Genomic DNA, 20831 nt, shown 5'->3' on the forward strand with positions numbered 1-20831 from the left:
CTCAGATTTCACAGTTACGGGGCAATAGATCCACAGTTGCTCTATAGTGTTCAACAATTGGTTCACTTACAGTCAGTCTTGAATGGCAGCACCAGTACAAGCGGTACACATGTTGGCCCAGCTTCTGTCTCAAACGCCTCCAAGCTTGTTTAATGTTGCCCCAGCTCCCAGCTTGGACGACACTGCCTCAACCTCCTCAGGAGTTTAATGACGTCTTGCATTCGTGGCCTTCCTTCATTGCAAAGGCTGAACCACTGCCTCAAGGCCTCTGCGTTTCGAGATGGTTGTTTCCCAGCCCCCTCTGGGCCCTCTGCCTCCAGTACTTCTGCCTCCTGTTCTGACACCTTAGGGTCCAGTGCCTCTTCAGGTACCAGCTCAGGTACCACTCGCTCCAGCGTCACTGCCTCCAGTGCCACCAGCCCCAGCGCTATCGGTGCCTCCTCCACCAGCCCAACAAACGCCCACCTCCATGCGACCCTCCCACTTGTTTCCTGTGCTCTCGGCACCCATCCATTCCATTAATTCACCCTCTCCATCTGACAGTAGTATCGCCCTGCGCTCTTCCGACTATGCTGGCCTCAGCTTGTCCTCTGCTGGCATGTCGCTGAGTGTCAGATCACATCCTCAGTGCTCTCCTTCCTCTCCTAGGCTGCTTCCTTTCCGAGTGTGGGGTCACGCATCTCATGCTCTTGCTTACTTCTGTGACAGGCGACTTCACGTCGTATGTCAGGACCCCATCACGTGCCACTCCAGCCTGTTCGTTGCCCCTGGAGTCTCTGGTTGTGGTTGTCTGCTGTGACCTCAAGGGCCCTCTGCCCCGCACAGAGTGCCTTTTGCTTCCTCAACTGGACGCCTTCCACGGGACACCATCTGCGCTTTCCCGACAATCTAGTTCTCCATCTTGGAGGCTCCATTGCAAAGCCTGGCCATACCAGGTCGTACCGACTTCGATTATCCAGTCGCCATCTCCTTTTTTTCCAGGTTCCCTACTCCCTGTTCTCAAACAGGCAGCTCTCTCTATCTTCACGGACGCCTCAGCATGGTCTGCCTTCGACACCTGCTTCCAGCTCGTGGTCTCTACCACCACTACCAACCATTCCTAGATCCTCCAGGGCGCCTCCTCCCTTCAGGAGGTGTTTCTTTTCCGCCATCTGTCCCTTATGAAAGAAGGGATATGGTATCCTCGGCTGCCAACTACATCACATTCGCCGACCTCACACCGAGGTGACACTGCCATCAGTTCCGTAGGAACAAAATGGTAGATATCGAAATAGACGACAGAGGGATAGAGAAACAATTAAAATCGCTCAAAAGAGGAAAGGCCGCTGGACCTGATGGGATACCAGTTCGATTTTACACAGAGTACGCGAAGGAACTTGCCCCCCTTCTTGCAGCGGTGTACCGTAGGTCTCTAGAAAACGTAGCGTTCCAAAGGATTGGAAAAGGGCACAGGTCATCCCCGTTTTCAAGAAGGGACGTCGAACAGATGTGCAGAACTATAGACCTGCATCTCTAACGTCGATCAGTTGTAGAATTTTGGAACACGTATTATGTTCGAGTATAATGACTTTTATGGAGACTAGAAATCTACTCTATAGGAATCAGCATGGGTTTCGAAAAGGACGATCGTGTGAAACCCAGCTTGCGCTATTCGTCCACGAGACTCAGAGGGCCATAGGTAGATGCCGTGTTTCTTGACTTCCGCAAGGCGTTCGATACAGTTCCCCACAGTCGTTTCATGAACAAAGTAAGAGCATATGGACTATCAGACCAATTGTGTGATTGGATTGAAGAGTTCCTAGATAACAGAACGCAGCGTGTCATTCTCAATGGAGAGAAGTCTTCCGAAGTAAGAGTGATTTCAGGTGTGCCGCAGGGTAGTGTCGTAGGAGCGTTGCTATTCACAATATACATAAATGACCTTGTGGATGACATCGGAAGTTCACTGAGGATTTTTGCGGATGATGCTGTGGTATATCGAGAGGTTGTAACAATGGAAAATTGTACTGAAATGCATGAGGATCTGCAGTGAATTGACGCATGGGGCAGGGAATGGCAATTGAATCTCAATGTAGACAAGTGTAAAGTGCTGCGAATACATAGAAAGAAAGATCCCTTATCATTTAGCTACAATGTAGCAGGTTAGCAACTGGAAGCAGTTAATTCCATAAATTATCTGGGAGTACGCTTTAGGAGTGATTTAAAATGGAATGATCATATAAAGTGGATCGTCTGTAAAGCAGATGCCAGACTGAGATTCATTGGAAGAATCCTAAGGAAATGCAATCCGAAAACAAAGGAAGTAGGTTACAGTACGCTTGTTCGCCCACTGCTTGAATACTGCTCAGCAGTGTGGGATCCGTACCAGATAGGGTTGATAGAAGAGATAGAGAAGATACAACGAAGAGCAGCGCGCTTCATTACAGGATCATTTAGTAATCGCGAAAGCGTTACGGAGATGACAGATAAACTCCAGTGGAAGACTCTGCAGGAGAGACGCTCAGTAGTTCGGTACGGGCTTTTGTTGAAGTTTCGAGAACATACCTTCATCGAGGAGTCAAGCAGTGTATTGCTCCCTCCTGCGTATATCTCGCGAAGAGACCATGAGGATAAAATCAGAGAGATTAGAGCCCACACAGAGGCCTACCGACAATCCTTCTTTCCACGAACAGTACGAGACTGGAATAGAAGGGAGAACAGATAGAGGTACTCAAGGTAGCCTCCGCCACACACCGTCAGGTGGCTTGCGGAGTATGGATGTAGATGTAGATGTAGATAGAAAGAAGGATGCCATATCTTGGGATGTCACCTACGCCAGAGCCACCAATCACACAGCAAGATGGCTCCACCATCTCATTCTTAGGAAAGATGCCAAATCCTTGGAAGTCACCTATGTCAGAGTCACCAATCACACGGCAAGATGGCTCCATCATCTCATTCTTAGGAAAGAGAGACGCTGTACACTTGGCTGTCACCTATGGGCCAGCCAAGAAACACTCAGTGGTGTATGCAGGCTTGCCGCCAGTAACGCAATGAGGGAGATCACAACTCCAGGAGCCACTGTGGAACAGGTACGACTGTGCTGCTGCTATCGGCACTACCTCGGCTCCACGAGTCACACGCCACGACCACGCTCTCCCAATAACCTTCTGTGGGATGGCTTTGTAGTATACCACCTGGCCGCTCTCCACATTATCGACATTGGGAGTTCGCAGTGCCTCAGTCACAACCTACGTCCACGTACGAACATTTCCCGGCTACATCAGTGATATCCTGTTAGGACAGACCAGTGTACGTCTGTGACTACGGTTAGCATAAACGATACGGCTCGTACTTTCTAAGAAAGTGTTACTGGGTTTATTTAGAAGACTAATGAAGTTCCATTGGTCTTTCGCTACCTGGGCATGTCCATTCATAAGCAGTGTGCACCACTCACTACGGTATACATCAGTGTCATATCCTTTTTATTTTGTTTTTACCCTATAAGTGTTTTTGATAAACCTGTACTTTCAGATGGCACTTTTCAACTGCTATCTTTATACCATTTCAGTAAACGTGCGTATTTACAGCTAGTCAGAAGGTCCCTGTAGTAACCTGCTATTTTATTAAATTCACAATTCACTTTATGTCTGTCGGTCCATGTGCAATCTTTTTGCCTTTGGCCTCGTGTAAGTCCACATTTTCTTTGTTGCAAATTCTTAAGATATGCCCATACAACATTAACCTTTCATTTTTAATCGATGATGTTACTGGTTCCGTCTTTCTGTGCAGTTCTTCGTTTCATCTCAAATATTTGTACCCATTAATCCGTTCCTGTCTAAAATCTTCCTTAATACGCTGTGTTTCCTTTTACTAACATATCGACTAGTCCCCGTCTGTTCATAGCCAAAGTCTCCAAAGCATAAAATCCTTCTGGCTTGACGACCGTACCGTAGTGTCTTAACGTGGCTCCAATGCTCAGCGACTTCTTATTGCAGAAGTTTTTTGTCAGGTGATATGCTCGGTGGAATTTGCAGAGCCTTTAAGATCGAACGCTTCCTGACCTAAACCTTTCTGTTGGATTGTCTCACGTAGGTATCTAAATTTCTTCACACAGTGTTAATCTTCTCTTGGTTTAAAATCATCAATTATTATCCATTACTGATTTTCGTCTTCTCATTGGTGACCTTTGTTCCTATTTTATCAGCTATCACTGCCAGTCGATAACCTGTTTGATTGCTGACTTAATATTGTTGGAATAAAGGGATAGGTCACTCACAAAGGCCAAGCAATCAACGTACATCCCTTTCAGTATGGACCCTACTCTGAACCGTTCTCTATTCCGCTCTTCTTCGCTCAATGTCTTCCTCTATTCTCGAATGATCTTTTTCAGTGTATATCACTTTACTGCATATAGTTTTTAGCTAGTTAAATGGCACTTTTTTCTGAAGGTCAAATAAATGAATATAAACACTTGCTCCGTTCTCAAACATGTATTCAATTCCGTTTGGTTCTCGTTATAGTTTAGGCTACTGGATCCTTTGAAGTTCTCCATTCTGCACATGTTTACCACCAAGCTTCGCTAGAAATCCTCAAGTATGGAAGGAATGCCACTTGCATCACATGTAGATGCATCAGTACTCTTCAGTTTATAAGTGCAGACATCGGTGCTTAGTTCCTTACGAACGTACCTGAAACATTTCAGTTAACAACTCAACTACACAACTCAGCTGCATCGTATATACCATAACTGATTTTTCGTCACTTGCCATAACTCGAAAAATACTCGTTCTCTAATTATGAGAAGGAGAGATTGCTACCCACCGTAATCTATCTTTTTCATAATATTGACGTTATTCCGTCCGGAATTTTCCATTGTTTGATCTTTCTCTAATTACTAATATTATGGAAAAAGAGCATACATACACACAGACACACCCACCCACCCACCCACACCCACCCACCCACACACACACACACCACACACACAGAGAGAGAGAGAGAGAGAGAGAGAGAGAGAGCTGATGAAAATACTGCAGATAACAACGGGGCTGATACAAAAAGATCTTCTTGTAACAGAAGTCTTTCGACAGCGGTGACTTTCTCCTCGGTTGTTTGCCGAAGTGATTAACACCAAGAAGTCATAAGACGTTAGCACAACGAGTGGAATTAGACCCTTCACTTCTTCACTGCGCCGGACACAACGGACGCACAAACCGGCGACAAATTCTACACGCCAGCACAGAGAGAGGCCGTAAGAAAATAACTTACGAGCTTACCCTCGTCGTGTGTAAATCTAACATATTGCGCGTAAAGAGGTGAAGAAATCCGTCACTGTCCGATTACGCTACTAGCGATCAACCAGTGGAAAGATTAACAATCGTACAGTATCGCGAAGTAACCATTCGTAGCGAAGTAATGTCGCCCCACTTTTGTCTTACCTTTATGGTGCGACTCGCACCAATATAAGTTGCGTTCTTTGGTTCCTGCCTAACCACAGCCTCGGAAATAGTGACATTTTCAGAAATAAACAGCCAAATATTTACAACGAGCCAGAATATAAATGTCATCGCTGCTCCTTCGCAGCAATTTAAGCTGTCCTCTTAAGTTCTTGTCGAATCACACCAAGGAAGAATACAAATTTCATCTTGATTTTTAATTGGACAAAATGTTAAGAGGTGTTATTATTATACGAGGTGAATTCAAGTTCTAAGGCCTCCGATTTTTTTTCTAATTAACTGCTCACCCGAAATCGATTAAACTGGCGTTACTTCTCTACGTAATCGCCCTGCAGACGCACACATTTTTCACAACGCTGACGCCATGATTCCATGGCAGCGGCGAAGGCTTCTTTAGGAGTCTGTTTTGACCACTGGAAAATCGCTGAGGCAATAGCAGCACGGCTGGTGAATGTGCGGCCACGGAGTGTCTTTCATTGTTGGAAAAAGCCAAAAGTCACTAGGAGCCAGGTCAGGTGAGTAGGGAGCATGACGAATCACTTCAAAGTTGTTATCACGAAGAAACTGTTGCGTAACGTTAGCTCGATGTGCGGGAGCGTTGTCTTGGTGGAACAGCACACGCGCAGCCCTTCCCGGACGTTTTTGTTGCAGTGCAGGAAGGAATTTGTTCTTCAAAACATTTTAGTAGGATGCACCTGTTACCGTAATGCCCTTTGGAACGCAGTGGGTAAGGATTACGCCCTCGCTGTCCCAGAACATGGACACCATAATTTTTTCAGCACTGGCGGTTACCCGAAATTTTTTTGGTGGCGGTGAATCTGTGTGCTTCCATTGAGCTGACTGGCGCTTTGTTTCTGGCTTGAAAAATGGCATCCGCATCTCATCCATTGTCACAACCGACGAGAAGAAAGTCCCATTCATGCTGTCGTTGTGCGTCAACATTGCTTGGCAACTTGCCACACAGGCAGCCATGTGGTTGTCCGTCAGCATTCGTGACACCCACTTGGATGACACTTTTCGCATTTTCAGGTCGTCATGCAGGATTGTGTGCACAGAACCCACAGAAATGCCAACTCTGGAGGCGATCTGTTCAACAGTCATTCGGCGATCCCCCAAAACAATTCTCTCCACTTTCTCGATCATGTCGTCAGACCGGCTTGTGCGAGCCCGAGGTTGTTTCGGTTTGTTTTCACACGATGTTCTGCCTTCATTAAACTCTCGCACCCACGAACGCACTTTCGACACATCCTTAACTCCATCACCACATGTCTCCTTCAACTGTCGATGAATTTCAATTGGTTTCACACCACGCAAATTCAGAAAACGAATGATTGCACGCTGTTCAAGCAAGGAAAACGTCGCCATTTTAAGTATTTAAAACAGTTCTCATTCTCGCCGCTGGTGGTAAAATTCCATCTGCCTTACGGTGCTGCCATCTCTGGGACGTATTGACAATGAACGCGGCCTCATTTTAAAACAATGCGCATGTTTCTATCTCTTTCCAGTCCGGAGAAAAAAAAATCGGAGGCCTTAGAACTTGACTGCACCTCGTACAACGTTCGGAGAAGCCACGGCTAACACCAACCAGGTTTGCACCGTGGTATGTGCGACCGAAGCGATCCCCATGTCGCGGCTTCCTTTGACGGTCGAAAACACCACGGCTAAAATACGCGAAGTCGGGAGCACCACACTGGGGTCACGGGTCGCAAAGTCCTCGGTCAGAAAGACTACAACACCCTCGCCCTTTCAGCAGTCCTCCTCCCAAAACATGGACGCTTATGTCCTTAACGCTGCTCTCGGCGCACTTTAGGCAATTTAACGACGACCACTCTAAGTACGGGTTGTTTCTGGAATTTGGAGGTAACGCCAAGCGGTAGAAAGATTTAAACGAGACAACAAGTTCCTATGAACCCGAACAAGTGTTTAAAAAGTCTCTTAACGCATACGTTTTAGATGACACTAAACAGCCAATAATCGTGCAGGGAGCACAGAGCAGGGATTGGCAATAAATTAAAAAAAAAATAATAAAAAATACGTCTGCCATTCTACGATTGTGTTGTTGTTGTGGCTTTTATTGCGAAATCTGATTTGATGCAGTTCTCCAAGTTAGGCTAATCTTTGCAACCCTCTTCATATCTGCGTTCCTAGTACAACCTACATCTATTTGAACCTTCTTACTATAATCAAGCCTTTGTCTCCCTCTACAATTTTTACCCCCCGCGCTTTTCTCCATTACCAAAATCACGATTCCTAGATGCCTCAGGATGGGTCCTGTCAACCGATCTCTTCATTTAGTCAAGTTGTACCATAAAGTCTCTTTTTTTCCCAATGAGATTAAGTACTTCCTCAGTGGTTACTCTGTACTTAGCAATCATACACAAAGATCTGTACCTAAGGAATGGAAAGTTGCACAAGTCACACCAGTACCCAAGAAAGGACATAGGAGTAATCCGCTGAATTATAGACTCATATCACTAAAGTCGATTGGCACTAGGATTTTGGAACAGGTACTGTGTTAGAACATTATGAACTACTTCGAAGAAAGCATTTTATTGACAAATAGCCAACACAGATTCAGAAAATATCGTTCTCACGAAAAAAACTAGCTTTCTGTTCTCGTGTAGCATTGAGTGCTGTCGACAGGTGATGTCAAATTGATTCCATAGTTTTAGATTTCCAGAAGGCTTTTGACACCGTTCCTTACAAGCGACTTCTAATCAAATTGCGTGCCTATGGAGTGTCGCCTCAGTTGTGTGACTGGATTCGTGCGTTCCTGTCAGAAAGACAGTAACTGACGGAAAGTCATTGAGTTGCAGAAGTAATATCTGGCGTTCCCCAAGAAAGTGTTATACACCCCCTAATGCTCCTGATCTACATAAATGATATAGGAGACAATATGAGCAGCCCTCTTAGATTATGTGCAGATGATGCTGTCATTTACCTCCTTGCAGAGTCATCAGATGATCAAAACGAACTACAAAATGGTTTAGACAAGGTATCTCGTATGGTGCAAAAAGTGGAAATTGACTAAATAATGAAAAGTGTGAAGTCATCCACATGAGTAGTAAAAGGAATCCGCTGAATTTCGATGACATGATAAATCACAAAAATCTAAAGGCTGTAAAGTCAACTAAATACTTACAGATTACAATTATAAGCAACTTAAATTGGAACGATCATATAGATAATATTACAGGGAAAGCAAACAAAAGACTATGATTTATTGGCAGAACACTTAGAAAGTGCAACATGTCTACTAAAAAGACTGCGTACACAATGCTTGTCCGCCCTCTATTGCAGTATTGCTCTGCAGTGTGGGTTCCGAATCAGATGGGATTGATGCATGACATACAAAAAGTTCAAAGAATGGCAGCTAGTTTTGTATTATCGCGAAATAGAGGCGAGAGTGCTACGGATATGTTATGTGAATTGGGGTGGCATTTATTAAAACAAAGGCGGTTTTCGTTCCGGGAGGATCTTCTCGTGAAATTTCAATCACCAGCTTTCTCCTCTGATTGCGAAAATATTCTGTTGGCGCCCACCTACACAGAGAGAAATGATCATCAAGATAAAATAAGAGAAATCAGAGTTCACGCAGAAAGATTTAACTGCTCGTTTTTCCCACGTGCCATTTGACAGCGGAACAGTAGAGAAATAGCTTGGATGTGGTTCGATGAACTAATTACTTGTGAATTGCTGAGTAATCATGAGGATGTAAACGTAGATGTAGATATCACTTTAACCTTCAATGTTCTTCTGTAGCAGTACGTTTCAAGTGTGTCTCTTCTCTTCTTGCCTAGACTGTTTATTGTTCACTTTGCACTTCCGTACATTGTTGCTCTCCACACAAATACCTTCAGAAAAGTCTTCCTGCCACTTAAAATGATATAAATGGCGTGCGGCGAAGTCCTCCCGTCGGGTAGACCGCTCGCCTGGTGCAAGTCTTTCGATTTGACGCCACTTCGGCGACTTGCGCGTCGATGGGGATGAAACGATGATGATTAGGACAGCACAACACCCAATCCCTGAGCGGAGAAAATCTCCGACCCAGCCGGGAATTGAACCCGGGCCCTTATGATGTTAGATGTAATTAAATTCCTCCTTATCACGTTACCTTCCATTCATAAGGCTGTGGCACGCAGTGACTGTTGTATTGACTTGTAAATAATAGATTTCAGCTATCAGTGGTCCTTTTTAAATTTTATTGGCAGATCTACATTTCAGCTAGAAATTAGCCATTCTCAATGTACTATCATTTTTGATCAATGTATGTAATGCCTGTTGGTCGGGCTTCATCCACAGTTCATTGGTAGTATGCAATGGCGTGACAAGGTGGCTCAAACGTTCTTTGCCGCCTTACAGAAGACCATACAGAGCAACGAGGGACCATCTGTGCGGAAGTGCTTGCACGTTACGAGGCTGACTGTGGCAATTTTTTGTCGAACATCGTCACAGGTGATGAAACATGGGCTCATCACTTAGAACCCGAAACGAAATGGCAATCCTTGGAGTTGCGCCACACGACCTCTTCTCAGCCGGTAAAGTCATTGCGACGGTCCTTTGGGACTCTGAAGGGGTTGTTCCGTTTGATGACCTCCTTCACGGTACAACGGTTCAGGAAACTGAAGGAACAACTTCAGAATGTTTGCCGCCACAAAAATGCAGACGAATTTCTCCTTCTCCATGAAAACGCAAGGCCTCACACAAGTTTACGCGCCGGCCGGAGTGGCCGAGCGGTTCTAGGCGCTCCAGTCTGGAACAGCGCGACCGCTGCGGTCGCAGGTTCGAATCCTGCCTCGGGCATGGATGTGTGTGATGTCCTTAGGTTAGTTAGGTTTAAGTAGTTCTAAGTTCTAGGGGACTGATGACCTCAGCTGTTAAGTCCCATAGTGCTCAGAGCCATTTGAACCATTTGAACAAGTTTACGCATCCGAGAGTAGCTCACAAAACTTCACTGGACTGTTCTTCTTCGTCCACTCTGTAGGCCGGATATCGCGCCTTCAGACTTCCATTTGTTGGGCCCCAATGACGGAAGGACTCCGCGTCCGCGGGAAACAGTACGTAGATGATGGGGAGGTTACTGATACGGCAAGACGTTGGCCCCGGCATTGACAGTGGCACCATGGCAGCATAGGGGCCCACCCAGTACGGTGGCGTAAGGCCGTCCATTGAACGGAGATTATGTTGAAAAATAGAGTTTTGTAGCCAAAAGAGTGGGAAATGATATGGCGTGTGGGAATCGTGAACGAAAGCAATCAGCTTTCAGAAAAAAAATGTGTTGTATTACTTATTGAACACCTCTCGTAATACGGCTGTATGTGTGAATTGATTAAGTTTTTTGTTATTTGTCTCTCTGTACTGATGTGACGTGTGTGAACGGTGCTGTCTGGACGAAGTACCCAGATAAATAAGTGGATCCTGTAGCGGAGTACAGATAGTGGTCCCAACTTGGCACTTAACACAATGTTATGCTCACTCTCAATAGTGTGTTTTAGCACTCAGCAGCCTCAGTTTACGTAACGTCAACACACGGCCAAGTGGTAATATCCGTGGCACGACTGTTTGCTGATCCCAAAAAAAGATTTGGGTTCAACGCGTTGTGCGTTATTTATTATACGTTATTACCTGCTAACTGCTACCCAAACGACGGAACGGACCAGCGCAAACGACTTATTTGTGCAAAAAGCTGCCGCGGTGTGGATATTTCCTCGTGCGTACAACCAAACATCCGGAAAATCCACTTTGAACTGAAGTACCAAACGTTTTACTTTCCACGTAGATTGCATGTGTTTTACCGAGCGAGGTGGCGCTGTGATCAGCACACTGGACTCGCATCCCGGAGGATGACGGTTCAAACCCGCGCCCGGCCATCCTGATTTAGGTTTTCCGTGATTTCCCTGAATTGCCTCAGGCAAATGCCGTGATGGTTCCTTTGGAAGGCCATGGCCGACTTCCTTCCCATCCTTCGCTAATCCGATGGGACCGATGACCTCGCTGTTTGGTCTCCTCCCCCAAAAGCAACCAACCATCATGTACTTTTAAAACTGTGGCCGCTTTCTGTTCTACACGACGCGTCTTCAGAGACCAATACATCGGTTACAAAAGTAGCCGATCCAATTGCTCAGCAAATATACGTGCTACGTCACAGGACAATATAGTCGTGACGTGTCTGGACATGTTAGTGCTAGATTATCTCTTGCGCAACGAATGATACTGCGTACTTAGAAAGAAGTATAAGTTTACAAAGAGGGTAAAAGATATGGTGCACAAAGTTATACTCCAATATACTGTAGTTAACTTCCGTCTGTTGCAGGAACCTAGAGCACAATTAGGCTCAATCACTATGATGTTCCCATGCGAAACACACCTCACTTTTATCGCACTTCCAAACAGTTAATGGAGGTGGACAGGTAGATTCCATTTTCTTGGATTACCTAAACGCGTCCGCACTATATCACATCATCGGCTAGTAACCAACATACGACCACACGGAGCCCTTTCACAGATTTGACATTTCCTTGAAGATACTTCACAGACGTGTTTTGTAAATACGACTGTAAGATGACATTTTGTTAAGGATGTTAACACTGTAATGACCTTGATTTAAACCTATTATCTTTATTTAGACACCGCGTGTTTTGTCTCCGCCGGCCAGTGTGGCCGAGCGGTTCTAGGCGCTTCAGTCTGGAACCGCGCGACCGCTACGGTCGCAGGTTCGAATCCTGCCTCGGGCATGGATGTGTGTGATGTCCTTAGGTTAGTTAGGTTTAAGTAGTTCTCAGTTCTAGGGAACTGATGACCTCAGATGTTAAGTCCTATAGTGCTCAGAGCCATTTGAACCATTTTTTGTTTGTCTCCTGACCTGACATGATAGCAAGCGTTTGTATAAGAGAGAGAGAGAGAGAGAGAGAGAGAGAGAGAGTGGTCGTTTTATCAATCTTTTCCGCCTGTCCGCGTGAGATATAAAACGTAACACTAATTCCGAAATCTCTCTCGCACACGCAAATGCACGCGCTCCCACACATATCAACAGCACAATTCTTCATTGCTCACAGGATATGTGCGGTCATTTACACGTGGCGGTCGTAAGTGGGGGATGTTTTGACGTATGGTTGCGTAAGACACCGATTGAGATTGGGCCTGAGCTATCACGTTAACGACACTGCCAACCTCAGCTAACAATTGCGCTCTAGCCGTTATCGAATGATTTATGTGTTCCACTTTCCTTTTCTTATTTTGAGATGTGTGCAGAGAGCAATCTTGCTCTGTCACAGGATTCGAATACGACTCTGACAACACCAGATGGAAACAGCGATACATTTAAATCAAGGTCATTACAGTTGGATGGACAGAGTAAAAAATGAAGAGGTACTGAGAAGAGTGGGAGAGAAAAGACAGTTACTAGATGTAATAAAGAGAAGAAAAAGAAATTGGATTGGGCATATATTAAGAAAGAATGACGGACTGATAAAAACAGTATTGGAAGGTTATGTAGAAGGGAAAAGGAAGCGAGGAAGGAAGAGATTCCAGATACTGGATGACATGATGGACGGTACAACATACAGCAGCCTTAAGAAGGAAGCAATGGATCGCAGAAAATGGAGAGGCAAAGGACCTACTAATATAGCAGATAACTGATGATGATATCCACTATTACATCGGTCCTGCCTTCCCAGAAGCACAGAATTCTGACGTAGGCTGCCAGCCCTGTGAGAGGGAGGCGTGGTTTGTCCCCCCACTCCGCTCTTCTCCCATCGGCAGCCAGAACTCCTCGTTTGTTTTAAGTTCGCGGCCGACTGCCAGAAAAGTGTCCGCTACAACATGAATGCCAGTACGAGAAATAATAGAGCACGTAGAAATTATTCGAACATGTGATCTAGATTTCGCGAAGTAAATTTAATCAAATTACCAACATTAGAACCTCAGAATGAGATTTTCACTCTGCAGCGGAGTGTGCGCTGATATGAAACTTCCTGGCAGATTAAAACTGTGTGCCGGACCGAGACTCGAACTCGGGACCTTTGCCTTTCGCGGGCAAGTGGGAAGGTAGGAAAATCACTGACTGTGCTGTGTGCAGTCTGTGGCTGGTTGGCATTGTTGAAATATTCGCTATTGTAGTGGTGGGCAGTTGGATGTGAACAGCGCATAGCGTTGCGCAGTTGGAGGTGAGCCGCCAGCAGTGGTAGGTGTGGGGAGAGAGATGGCAGAATTTTAAGAGCGGACGATCTGGACGTGTGTCCGCCAGAAAGAGTAAATTTTTAATATTGGATATCATAAACTGATTATATATATATATATATATATATATATATATATATATATAATGACTTTTGAACACTATTAAGGTAATACATTGTTTGTTCTCTATCAAAATCTTTCATTTGCTAACTATGCCTATCAGTAGTTAGTGCCTTCAGTAGTTAGAATCTTTTATTCAGCTGGCAGTATTGGCGCACGTTGTATTGCAGTAGTTTGAGTAACGAAGATTTTTGTGAGGTAAGTGGTTCATGAAGGTATAGGTTATTGTTAGCCAGGGCCATTCTTTTGTAGGGATTTTTAAAAGTCAGATTGCGTTGCGCTAAAAATATTGTGTCTCACTTTAAGCACAGTAATTCATTAATTTTGCTAAGAGGACGTTTCAGCGTGCTAGACATATTGAACCTACAACAAGAGTTTTGGTGTAGGTTGCGATTACGTATATCAGCATGAGCCCTCTCGTGGTCATCCCATGCACCCTGACTGCAAACTTGTACGTCTGTCTGGTGTCCCGACCTGTTGTGCTGCCATCCATGAACAACATTACAGGTGGTGTTTTCTAACAGAATAACGCTCGTCCACATACCGCTGTGTAACCCAACATGTTCTACAGAGTGTCGACATGTGGCCTTGGACTGCTCGATCACCACACCTGTCTCCTGTCCGTCACATATGCGACATCATTGGACGACAACTCCAGCGTCATCCACAAACAGCATTCACTGTCCCTGTACTGACCGATGTAGTGCAACAGGCATGAAACTCCATCCCACAAACTGACATCCGGCACTTCTACAACACAATGCATTCACATTTGAAGGCTCGTGTTCAACATTCTGGTGGTCACGCTGGATATTAATGTACCAGCATATCACATTTGCAATGACATGTCTCGCGCTTACATGAACCTGTGATGTTGCAATGTTAATCACTGAAACATGCTACCTAGACACATGTATTGCCGAAATTTCGTTACGCTACATTAACTGTTTTTCTACGTTGCTGTTTTTTTCCGTCAGTGTAATTGTGGATTTCTGTGTTTTTAGTTTCCAGCTAATATCTGAGTCATGACTCAGAAGTTTCGTTGGCAGCGGCGTGCTTGGTATACATTACAGTTGTTGTCTGACAGTAACTGATATGTAAACCAAGTTTGGTTGACATCGGTCATGTGGTTTGGGAGGAGATCTGAGCATACATGCACACATACATACACACATTTTTGTACTTTCTAGAGTTCCCTGACATTTTTGAGACTCGTGGCTTTCATGATACTTTATTTTCCAACAGGTAGTTGCGAAATTTTGAAACTGATATACACTACCTGAAGTACCCAAACACGCCTATGTAATCTAGAATGGACCACCAAATGTCAGGACAGGCAAATTTGTCAGTACAAAAGGAGGCACGGAATATTCTGTGTCCCCAGTAGAGAAGCATTAATGACAGATTAGGTCAGTGAGGTGAGATCAGCGACTTCGAACGTGGACTCGTCATTGGATGTCACCTGGGTAACAAAGGCCATGGGAAATTTCAACCTATCTAAAGCTGCCCAAGTCGACTGCTAGTGATGTTACTGGAAGAGCTACAGCTAAGCCAAAAATTGGCAGACCTCATGCAATGACAGACAGAGAGTGCTGAGCATTGCGGAGATTGGCAGTACGGAATTCGCATGAAATCAGCGGAAGAAACCACTCGTGAGTTTCGAAGTGCTACCAGCAGTTCAGCAAACAGAATGACTGCGCGTTTTTTTTTTTTTTTTCATCAGAATTCTGACTGGTTTGATGCGGCCCGCCACGAATTCCTCTCCTGTGCTAACCTCTTCGTCTCAGAGTAGCACTTGCAATCTACGTCCTCTATTATTTTCTGGACGTATTCCAATCTCTGTCTTCCTCTAGAGCTCCCTCTAGTACCATGGAAGTCATTCGCTCATGCCTTAACAGATGTGCTATCATCCTTACCTTCTCCTTATCCTTTCCTCTCCGATTCTGTACAGAACCTCATCATCCAGTTTTCCCACAGTCCATGTTTCACTACCATACAATGCTGTACTCCAGACGTACATTCTCAGATATTTCTTCCTCAAATTAAGGCCGATATTTGATATTAGTGGACTTCTCTTGGCCAGGAATGCCCTCTTTGCCATTACTAGTCTGCTTTTCATGTCCTCCTTGCTCCGTCCGTCACTGGTTATCTTACTACCTAGGTAGCAGAATTCCTTAACTTCATCCATTTCGTGACCATCGATCCTGATATTAAGTTTCTCGCTGTTGTCATTTCTACTACTTCTCAATACCTTCGTCTTTCTTCGATTTACTCTCAATCCATACTCTGTACTCATTAGACTGTTCATTCCATTCAGAAGATCATGTAATTCTTCTTCACTTTCACTCAGAACAGCAATGTCATCAGCGAATCGTATTATTGATACCCTTTCATCATCAATTGTAGCCTCTGACGTGAACATTTCTTTTATTTCCATCATTGCTTCCTCAGTGTACAGTTTGAACAGTAGGGGCGAAAGGCTACACCCTTGTCTTACACCCTTTTTAATACCAACACTTCTTTCTTGGTCATCTACTCTTATTATTCCCTCTTGGCTGTTGCACATATTGTATATTACCCATACCTTCCTAATGCTTACCCCCTACTTTTCTCAGAATTTCGAACATCTTGCACCAGTTTACATCGTCGAATGCTTTTTCCGGGTCGACAAATCCTATGAACGTGTCTCGATTTTTCTTTAGTCTTGCTTCCACTATTAACCGCAACGTCAGAATTACCTACCTTTCCTACAGCTAACCTGAGCGTCATCTAGCGCGCAAGGAATTAAAAAGAATGGGCTATTATGATCGATCAGGTACTCGTAAGTCAGCCAGTGCTAAGTAACACTTTAGGTAATGTAGAGAGCGACGCCATTGGGCAGTGGGCGACAGTAAACAAGTTATTAATCACTGTATACCCTGTGGCAATCCAACGGAAGGGTTTGAGATTAGCGAATGTCTGGAGAACATCACCTGCCATCATGTGTAGCGCCAATAGTGAAGTACGGAGAAGGTGGTGTTATGGTAAGGTGGTGTTATGGTAAGGTGGTGTTTTTTTTGTGGTCAGAGTGTGGTCCTCTTATTGCACTTAAGAAGATGCTAAATGCGGAAGGAATGAGCACATTTTACGACACTGTGTATTGTATACAGAAGCGGAACAGTTCGGAGATAGTTACTGTTTGTACCAGATACAGTGCAGCCTGTCATCAAGCAGCATCTGTTGGGCAATGGTCTGTGGGCAATGCCATTCCTGAAGTGGACTATCTTGCCCAGAGTTCCGATCTAAACCTAGTAGAACACCTTTGGTACGAATTAAAACGTCGACATCGCTCCAGACCCCCAGTGTCCGACATTACAGTCTCTAGTTTCGGCTCCTGAGGAAGAATGGTCTGCCATTGCTCAGAGGCAGTCTGAAAACTCACTAACCCCAGCAAAGCACAAGCCCATTAAGGCGAAGGGTTGACACGGTGCGTATTAATGTCGACTAACTGGTGTACACACACTTTCGATCAGATAGTGTAAGTAAAAATACACTCCTGGAAATGGAAAAAAGAACACATTGACACCGGTGTGTCAGACCCACCATACTTGCTCCGGACATTGCGAGAGGGCTATACAAGCAATGATCACACGCACGGCACAGCGGACACACCAGGAACCGCGGTGTTGGCCGTCGAATGGCGCTAGCTGCGCAGCATTTGTGCACCGCCGCCGTCAGTGTCAGCCAGTTTGCCGTGGCATACGGAGCTCCATCGCAGTCTTTAACACTGGCAGCATGCCGCGACAGCGTGGACGTGAACCGTATGTGCAGTTGACGGACTTTGAGCGAGGGCGTATAGTGGGCATGCGGGAGGCCGGGTGGACGTACCGCCGAATTGCTCAACACGTGGGGCGTGAGGTCTCCACAGTACATCGATGTTGTCGCCAGTGGTCGGCGGAAGGTGCACGTGCCCGTCGACCTGGGACCGGACCGCAGCGACGCACGGATGCACGCCAAGACCGTAGGATCCTATGCAGTGCCGTAGGGGACCGCACCGCCACTTCCCAGCAAATTAGGGACACTGTTGCTCCTGGGGTATCGGCGAGGACCATTCGCAACCGTCTCCATGAAGCTGGGCTACGGTCCCGCACACCGTTAGGCCGTCTTCCGCTCACGCCCCAACATCGTGCAGCCCGCCTCCAGTGGTGTCGCGACAGGCGTGAATGGAGGGACGAATGGAGACGTGTCGTCTTCAGCGATGAGAGTCGCTTCTGCCTTGATGCCAATGATGGTCGTATGCGTGTTTGGCGCCGTGCAGGTGAGCGCCACAATCAGGACTGCATACGACCGAGGCACACAGGGCCAACACCCGGCATCATGGTGTGAGGAGCGATCTCCTACACTGGCCGAACACCACTGGTGATCGTCGAGGGGACACTGAATAGTGCACGGTACATCCAAACCGTCATCGAACCCATCGTTCTACCATTCCTAGACCGGCAAGGGAACTTGCTGTTCCAACAGGACAATGCACGTCCGCATGCATCCCGTGCCACCCAACGTGCTCTAGAAGGTGTAAGTCAACTACCCTGGCCAGCAAGATCTCCGGATCTGTCCCCCATTGAGCATGTTTGGGACTGGATGAAGCGTCGTCTCACGCGGTCTGCACGTCCAGCACGAACGCTGGTCCAACTGAGGCGCCAGGTGGAAATGGCATGGCAAGCCGTTCCACAGGACTACATCCAGCATCTCTACGATCGTCTCCATGGGAGAATAGCAGCCTGCATTGCTGCGAAAGGTGGATATACACTGTACTAGTGCCGACATTGTGCATGCTCTGTTGCCTGTGTCTATGTGTCTGTGGTTCTGTCAGTGTGATCATGTGATGTATCTGACCCCAGGCATGTGTCAATAAAGTTTCCCCTTCCTGGGACAATGAATTCACGGTGTTCGTATTTCAATTTCCAGGAGTGTATGTTATGAGCGTGGAAAGTTGAGGGGGGAGGGTGGCGGGGGAACGTTTTGAACCGAATAACCTCTACCCTCCACCCCCATTGGTTCCCCGGTTGTCTCAAAAGAGTTCAGTCTTTACCTCTTCTCATTCTCTATATACCAGAGCTCAGAGCCACGCTCCAAATACCCGCTTCCGGGACGTTCTTCTGACTGTCTGCGGGGAATACGTTCTTCTTCAGCTACGGGCGTGTGCGTCATTCCGCCGGCGACCTTTAAGCTGTCGCGAGAAGACAAAGGATTCCGGAGGGGTGTCCGGTTAGACAGCCTACCGTTACTTGGAATGTTTGGTGCCCACACAGCGATTGTGGTGTGTGCTCTGGTCGCCCAGACACGGCGGTCGCTGATACCGGAGCTGTTTCGCTGATAAACGTCGCGGCCCAGCTACCGTGACCAAGGCCGCTCTGTCGCGGAACCTCTCCATGTACCCGAAGGCTGGCGACTGGCGTTCGCAACGTGGAAGGCGGGAGTCCTGAGCGCTTCTACAACCCCTCGTTCTGTTAGGACGCACCGGACAGAGTTCCACTGGAATATTTTCTCCGTTTCATCAATCTCTTCTATCATATCAGCGTACACTGAAGGAAGAAAAACACAACACCTAAAAACAATTCATGTAGAAAAATGAAATTTCGGGAATACATTTGTCTGGATAACTTATTTAAGTGTTTGACAATGCAAGATCACAAGTTCATGTAAGCGCGAGATATGCCTTTGCAAATGTGAAATGCTGGTACATTAATAACCACGGTAACCACTAAAATGTTGAGCATGCTGACGTGATGGACAGTGTTTCACAGGTGACGGATGTCAGTTTCTGGGATGGAGTTCAATGCCTGTTGCTCTTGGTCGATCTGTACAGGAATGGTTGATGCTGATTGTGGATGACGCTGCAGTAGTCGTCCGATGGTGTCCCATATGTGCTCGATTGGAGACAGATCTAGTGGTCGAGCAGGCCAAGGCAACATGTCGACATTCTGCACAACTTGTTGCGCTACAACAGCGGTATGCGGGCGAGCGTTATCCTGTTGGAAAACGCCCCTGCATTGCTGTCTCCCGAGGGCATGCAGCTTTACTGTATGATTAAATGATGATGGCGTCCTCTTGGGTAAAATATTCCGGAGGTAAAATAGTCCCCCATTCGTATCTCCGGGCGGGGACTACTCAAGAGGACGGCGTTATCAGGAGAAAGAGAACTGGCGTCCTCGGATCGGAGCGTGGAATGTCAGATCCCTTAATCGGGCAGGTCGGTTAGAAAATTTAAAAAAGGAAATGAATAAGTTAAAGTTAGATATAGAGGGAATTAGTGAAGTTCGGTGGCAAGAGGAACAAGACTTTTGGTCAGGTGAATACAGGGTTATAAATACAAAATCAAATAGGGGTAATGCAGGAACAGGTTTAATAATGAATACAAAAATAGGAGTGCATGTAAGCTACTACAGACAGCATAGTGAACGCATTATTGTGGCGAAGATAGACACAAAGCCCACGCCTGCTACAGTAGTACAAGTTTATATGCCAACTAGCTCTGCAGATGCTGAAGAAATTGATGAAATGTATGATGAGATAAAAGAAATTATTCAGGTAGTGAAGGGAGACGAAAATTGAATAGTCATGGGTGACTGGAAAAGGGAGGGAAGGAAACACAGTAGGTGAATATGGATTGGGGGTAAGAAATGAAAGAAGAAGCCGTCTGGTACAATTTTCCACAGAGCATAACTTAATTATAGTTAACACTTGGTTCAAGAATCATAAAAGAAGGCTGTATACATGGAAGAATCCTGGAGATACTGGAAGGTATCAGATAGATTATATAATGGTAAGACAGAGATTTAGGAACCAGGTTTTAAATTGGAAGACATTTCCAGGGGAGTAGGTATTAAAATCCATGGAGAAGAAATAAAAACTTTGAGGTTCGCCGATGACATTGTAATTCTGTCAGAGACAGCGAACTACTTGAAAGAGCAGTGTCTTGAAAGGAGGGTATAAGACGAACATCAACAAAAGCAAAACGAGGATAATGGAATGTAGTCGAATTAAGTCGGGTGATGCTGAGGGAATTAGATTAGGAAATTAGACACTTAAGGTAGTAAAGGAGTTTTCCTATTT

General features: G+C 45.7%; 1 protein-coding gene across 4 annotated transcripts in view; it reads right to left on the minus strand.

Moving 5' to 3' along the window:
• LOC126100176 (glucose-6-phosphate exchanger SLC37A2) overlaps positions 1-20831 on the minus strand; it is a 357318-nt gene that overhangs the window by 170419 nt on the left and 166068 nt on the right. The gene's annotated exons all lie outside the window — the stretch shown is intronic.

This window comes from Schistocerca cancellata, chromosome 9, assembly GCF_023864275.1.
Source record: "Schistocerca cancellata isolate TAMUIC-IGC-003103 chromosome 9, iqSchCanc2.1, whole genome shotgun sequence".
NCBI classification, from domain to species: domain Eukaryota; kingdom Metazoa; phylum Arthropoda; class Insecta; order Orthoptera; family Acrididae; genus Schistocerca; species Schistocerca cancellata.